The sequence below is a fragment of the Cryptomeria japonica genome, chromosome 7 (genome assembly GCF_030272615.1).
Source record: "Cryptomeria japonica chromosome 7, Sugi_1.0, whole genome shotgun sequence".
NCBI lineage: Eukaryota > Viridiplantae > Streptophyta > Pinopsida > Cupressales > Cupressaceae > Cryptomeria > Cryptomeria japonica.
Window position 1 is genome coordinate 290,021,751 of NC_081411.1, and position 6,121 is coordinate 290,027,871.

A 6,121-nucleotide genomic window follows, 5' to 3' on the forward strand; every position below is an offset into this window, starting at 1 on the left:
ATCTAGTTAACAATCCATATTGATTTCACCAAATCTATTACCTATCTTTAAAAATAAAATTTCACAATATATGCATTATTCATTTTTTGGCATCAATAAATAACATAGAAGAAAACACAAAACTGTATGCTTCTCATGGAAATAACCATCTCTAAGTAAGAAGATAGAAATTTAGCATCATCTACTGCCTCTTACCTCCAATATGATCATGCTTATACTTTTATCCATTTGATATTAAATTTGATGCTTATTGAAGAAAATTTATCTTTCTGAATTTGATGCCATGTGGTATTCAAACATATTAAAAGAAAATTTCAAATGGATTATCTATAAATTATTAATTCATTCTACTATCTCTATCCTTATAGAACTTGTTTGAAGAGTGTAATATTTAGGAGGAATAATGATGTTAAAACAAACACATAGTTCACCTACATAGATTTTTTCAACTTCATTTAGTGCTACTTGGCATTTAAGATTACCTTACTTTGAATTTCTATGGCAAGATATTACTTATATCCAATCCCTAGCATTATTCTTTTTCAACTATTTATTTGTTAAGTTGTTGAAATATCTTATCAAGAAGCTCATCCCAAAAGTTACATTGAGTTTTTTCTTGTCATATGAGATGGTTACCACATCACACATAATCCTAATTTTATTTGTAACCTTGATTCAATCCTACAAAAACTTCTTAAATGAGGTTAAGTCCATGATTTATATGTAGAATTTTGGCTTTATGTTCAATCAAAATCAACAAACAATATTAATAAATTTTGATTGCATTCACTATATTTGGCATAAATTTAAACCAACTAATCTGACATAGGCTAAAATAAATAAGAAGATCGACAAATAAAATAGGTAACACAATGATAGATTGGGGAAGTTAATAATAAATTCTTCCTATTGCACTTAATTTTCCTATCTGCCTCCCATTATCTCTTGACATTCATGGTGTCCTCCATACACTATTGTAAAGTCTCCTTATTTTTGTCATAAAAAAATAAACTCTTCACAAACATATACTCCATTCAATTGCATTATATATCTCAACAAGATTTTTAACAAATAAAGATATGCATTTGCAAAATAAAAATAAAAATTCAGAACCGTTACCCAATATTCAACAACATTTCAATAGGTATAGATCATCTACAAATGAAAAAAATATCCATGCATAGAGAAACAATAAAAGTAGTATAGAGATTCAAATCCAGAGTGTCATTTAACAAAAATAAGTTCTTTATTCTTGCATTGTGGTTTTGTTTCTGATTCAAAACTTCACATAGGGAGAAATACAACAATCTACACATGCTTGGGTTTGGAAAATATTTTTTTATAAAAAAATTAGAATCTTTATGTAATGGTTACAATATCATTAATGAGAACAAACTCTAATTGAGTGTTATCTATGATAAAAAACTACTGTAATACCCAAAAAATTGAGAAATCAGAGATCATCTACATTAATACAAGAAATAAATCATAAATATTGATCATATTATTGAGTTGATGATCAGTGTATTAAAATATGGATATTTATAAAGCCTTCTCAATGAATAAATTGGGAACCAGAATACTTGAATAACTCCCCACTAATTAATAACTAACATAACTCATTTAAACATTACAATTCATAGCAATAGTAGAATTCCTAATTGCATGTCCTTCTCATTAGTCTCCAATCCCCAATTTGAATTCTTGAATCCCAAATATTGTGTCTTCTTAAGTACCCTATAACTATGCATTGAACTTGGGTTGTAGGTGAAGTCTCAATATTTGGGGAATACTATATACTATGAGGAGGTGGCCTTGGTGGGTGCTTCTTCAGCTAGGACTTTTGACACTACTTCTGACGCTACTTAGTGTCTAAAGGATCTTTCTAACATGAGGTCTCCTATCACTACTTATTTTGTGCTAAGGGGATATTTCTCTACTCATGTATGCTCTAATGCTCTAGGGTTGGAGGTAGGTCACCTCTTAAGGCCCCATTTACTGATCTCTTGTGTAGGCTTGTTTCTAATTCTCTAGATCAAAAATGTATCCCTAGTGCTAGAGTTAGGATAGGAAGTGATAGATACTATGTGCTTATTCTATAGTAATGCATTGATCTATAAATTTAACTACCTATGGTTGTCTCTTCTTGACTTGCATCAATAGATTTCAGACAACTGGATACCTTTGGTGGAGAGTATTTTGGATATGTACCCTTGTTTTAGGGTTTGTTTTCAAATTATTCTAATGTTTGAGAAGCTATTATAGATATTGAGTCTTGGGATTTAGATTCAAATCCTCTTTAAATTCATCCATGGACCCCCTCTTTCAACCCCCTTAAGGAATATTTTGATGTTTCTATTGTTTGGGTGAGACTACCTTAAATATCCCCTTACATTTTGGAGTTCAAAGCTACCAATTTGGTAATAGGTAATTCTATTGGCCATTATTTGAAAGTGGACCTTCCAACTACTATTTTTGCTCATACCTCCTATGCCCATATTCTAGTAGATGTCAATTTTTCCAAATATTTTCATAGGGAGATTTTTTTAAAGGTTAATGGCGTTCCTCAAATGCAACTAATTAACTATGAAGGAATCCTCTTTCACTATAGGAACAATTTTTTTATAGGCCAACTGGCCCAACTTTTTCTCGTGGCCCTTATAACTATTCTTCATCTACTTGGTAGATAAACACTCTTTGTGATCATCTCATAGTCTTCTTGCTATCTTAGATGATGAATTTATAAACTTGTCCTCCTCCCTTGGATCATTCACCTTGAAACAATGTTTCCTCTATTGTTCCTAAGAGGATGACGATTGTTTCTTTTATTATAGATATTTCTCCAGAAGACTAGTTGGTTTTTCTAGAGTCTCGTTTGTTAGATTCCTTAAATTCTCTTGATAACATGAGTATAGTTAAGGCATCAACATGTTACCCCTCTTCTACTGATGGGAATTAAATTTATAAAGGTTTTTTCTCCTTCCCTTCTCAAAAGGTTCCATATTTTGTTGATTACTCTTTTTGGATGGTGTTTTAATACAAAAATAAATGTAATAAGAAGATTACTCCTAATCTTTTGGCATCAAACCCTAGATTCAACTTAATTGTTTCCTTTGTATTCTATCCTTGTTATTTTCTAGTAGAACCCCTTGTTTTTCTATTTTAATTTCTACTTTGTAATTTAAGGTTTTGGGTCCTTTTCAAACCCTACTTTAGTAAAATTTAATATTCCAACATGTTCATCTCGTAATTTTTCACTTTGAGTATAAATATTAGTGAGGGAAATGGTATCTTGAGGAATGATTTCATTTAACTTTTCACAACCACATAATCTATTTTTAGGTTTAAAATTAATCAAATATCAAGTTATATATTAATGATAAATAAATGAGTTCAAGAATCCTTAGATCTTCACATGTTAGGTGGATATATGGCTTGTATATGAGAAAATATAATATTATATGTAAGATTAGGTTAAGTATGATCTTAGATGGTTAAAGTATTTTATTGAACATATTTTAGACACACATGTGTATGTTATCACTTCAATAGTTATGCTATCAAATATAATTACATTTAAGACCATATTTACACTTAGCTTGGGTAAATGGGATCATAAGGGTACATGTGAAAAGTAGTAACTATTTAAGAAAGACTTGGAAACATGTAGAAACATATCATTGAAGGAAAAAGACATCAATGATAAATATGATAAGTAGTTAAGGGCTCTCTAATGAAAAGAGTGTGTGTAATGTAATATAATATCATTAACTATAAATAATAGGGGTTTAAGGCTCTTAATACCTAAAATGACATAGTTAATTGGAGATTTAAATTGTTGATTCTCAATCATGCTTTCCCATAAATTCTTAAAAGTCTCCAAAACCCCAAGTTATAGAAATTAACAAAGGTTATGAGTAGGGCTTATGCTTAAATAGTTGTATGACTAAACAAGTTATAGTGAGTGGGTAAATTTTCCTTCCTACTTAGGATATACAAGAACAAAGGAATGTTCCTCAAGGTCTCTATAGTAGTACTATAAAAGAGAAATATATAATTCAATTTTAGGCCCTCAAGGAGACACACTAAGAATTATATAAAGTATTAAATCTATCATTAAGTTCATGTTAGCATTGTCTATATGTAAACCAATAAGACATTGAATAAGACAATATTGTTCCCTAGCATATGATTTCACTTGATATTGTAGGACATGGGAAAGAGGAGAGACATTTGAAATCGTGATTCTTATAGAATATTTTAGTTTTTGGTTTCTTAAGGTCTGTAACTATTACAATACTAACTCATACAATCAAGGTGTAGCATAAAACAATCCTCAAATTAAAAATTTAGATGGTTAAGAGAAGAATATTTAGCCTATCACCAACTAGATTATTATGTACCCCATTGGACAATAGAGTTATAATTCCCAACCCATAAATAAGATATGGTTCTCTAGCATAAATAAAAATATATGTATACATGCATGAAACTAAATGATAACACTTCATATACATTAGAAATCCTAGTTATGCTATAATGCACATTAAATCAAAAGATATACAGTTAGAATAATTTATACAAATAATTTAAACTTATTAAACATTCATCTAACCCATTTTACATTCATATTAGAAAATATGTTAAGGAACAATTCAATATGTCACCATAAGAATTCGTAATGTGATAATGCTTGGATATATTGACTCTTAGAATTGTAAGGTCCAAAAATGTTAAAGATATACTTAAATCTAAGCTTGGGAAATGCCACTTGGAATGACATTATAGGATTATTTTAAGGATGGGGCAAAATTTAATTAATTAAATAAGGGATCACAATCCCTTTTTCTCCAATCCCTTCAAATCCATGGGGGTTATTCCTCAAATTTTGATGCAATGATGTAAATAAGAAGAAAATCAAATAGATATTGATGACATGAGAAACCTAGCTTTAATACAAGTAGTAAAATAATCCTAAAGTTGTAAATAAGTACCATATAAGTTTAGAATATATTCTTCTATTAGGTAGATAGAAGAATCCTCAAGTACCTAAGAAAAACATGCTCTTATCCTTGTAATTGAGTGTAAACTATGACTTATCATCATGTAAACTTTATATTTAACAACAACAATGGAATAATTTTACACCTTTCTAATAATATCATCTTGAAACAAGTAATTGTTTAAAATTTTAAAGAAACAATGATCCTAGAATACTAAGAACTTAATTATTTGAAGTATAAAGTAATGTTGTGATTTAAAGATAAAGACAATGATTATTCCCTATTCTAACTGATGATAGAGTCAAGATAAAAATTGAAAGTTGGGTGCATATATGGTATACATAATACAACTAATATAGAAACATTATTCAATAATCCATAAATGAATAGAAAAAATTATTATACTATATACACAAAATTCTTGAGAATGCTTCACAATGGTTTTAAAAACCTCTTGGATGATCAATAGTCTATTAAAAATTTAGGTTGAAAAATGTGACATGAATAAATTTATGTATCCTTTAAATCACATTAGTCACTCATAGATTATATTCATCTATTATTCGAATGTCTTTCAATTTACAAGAGATACTAGATTGTATCTCTATATCAAAACACCTACCCTCTTGAGTAAATAAACTAGATACTCTATATGTACTCTCTATAGAGACCATGATCTCAAACCATAGTAAATCATCTAATGAGTATTATATGATTATCATATTCATTCTATCTCCATCCATCACTAAATACCTAGTTATTTTTTGTTACACGTGTAATATGGATGCATCACTACTGTTCTTTGGTTAAATATCTCCAACAACTGAGGTGGGGAGGTGAATCATTTGTACCAATTAAAATATTTTACTTAATCCATAGAAGAAAATATAGTAAACAAACTTTTAACTACTTAACCATAAATAGATATAAGCATGAAAGAGAACACACATAAAACATACTCAAGAACACCAGATATATGTGGAAAACCCAAGGAGGGAAAAACCCCAAAGAATGCTAATTCTCAATTATGAAACACCTATTAGGGTGACACCAGTTAAGGTGAATTTTACAAAGGGTGGCTCACTACAAAGATTCTCATTACAGGTGGGCTCACTACC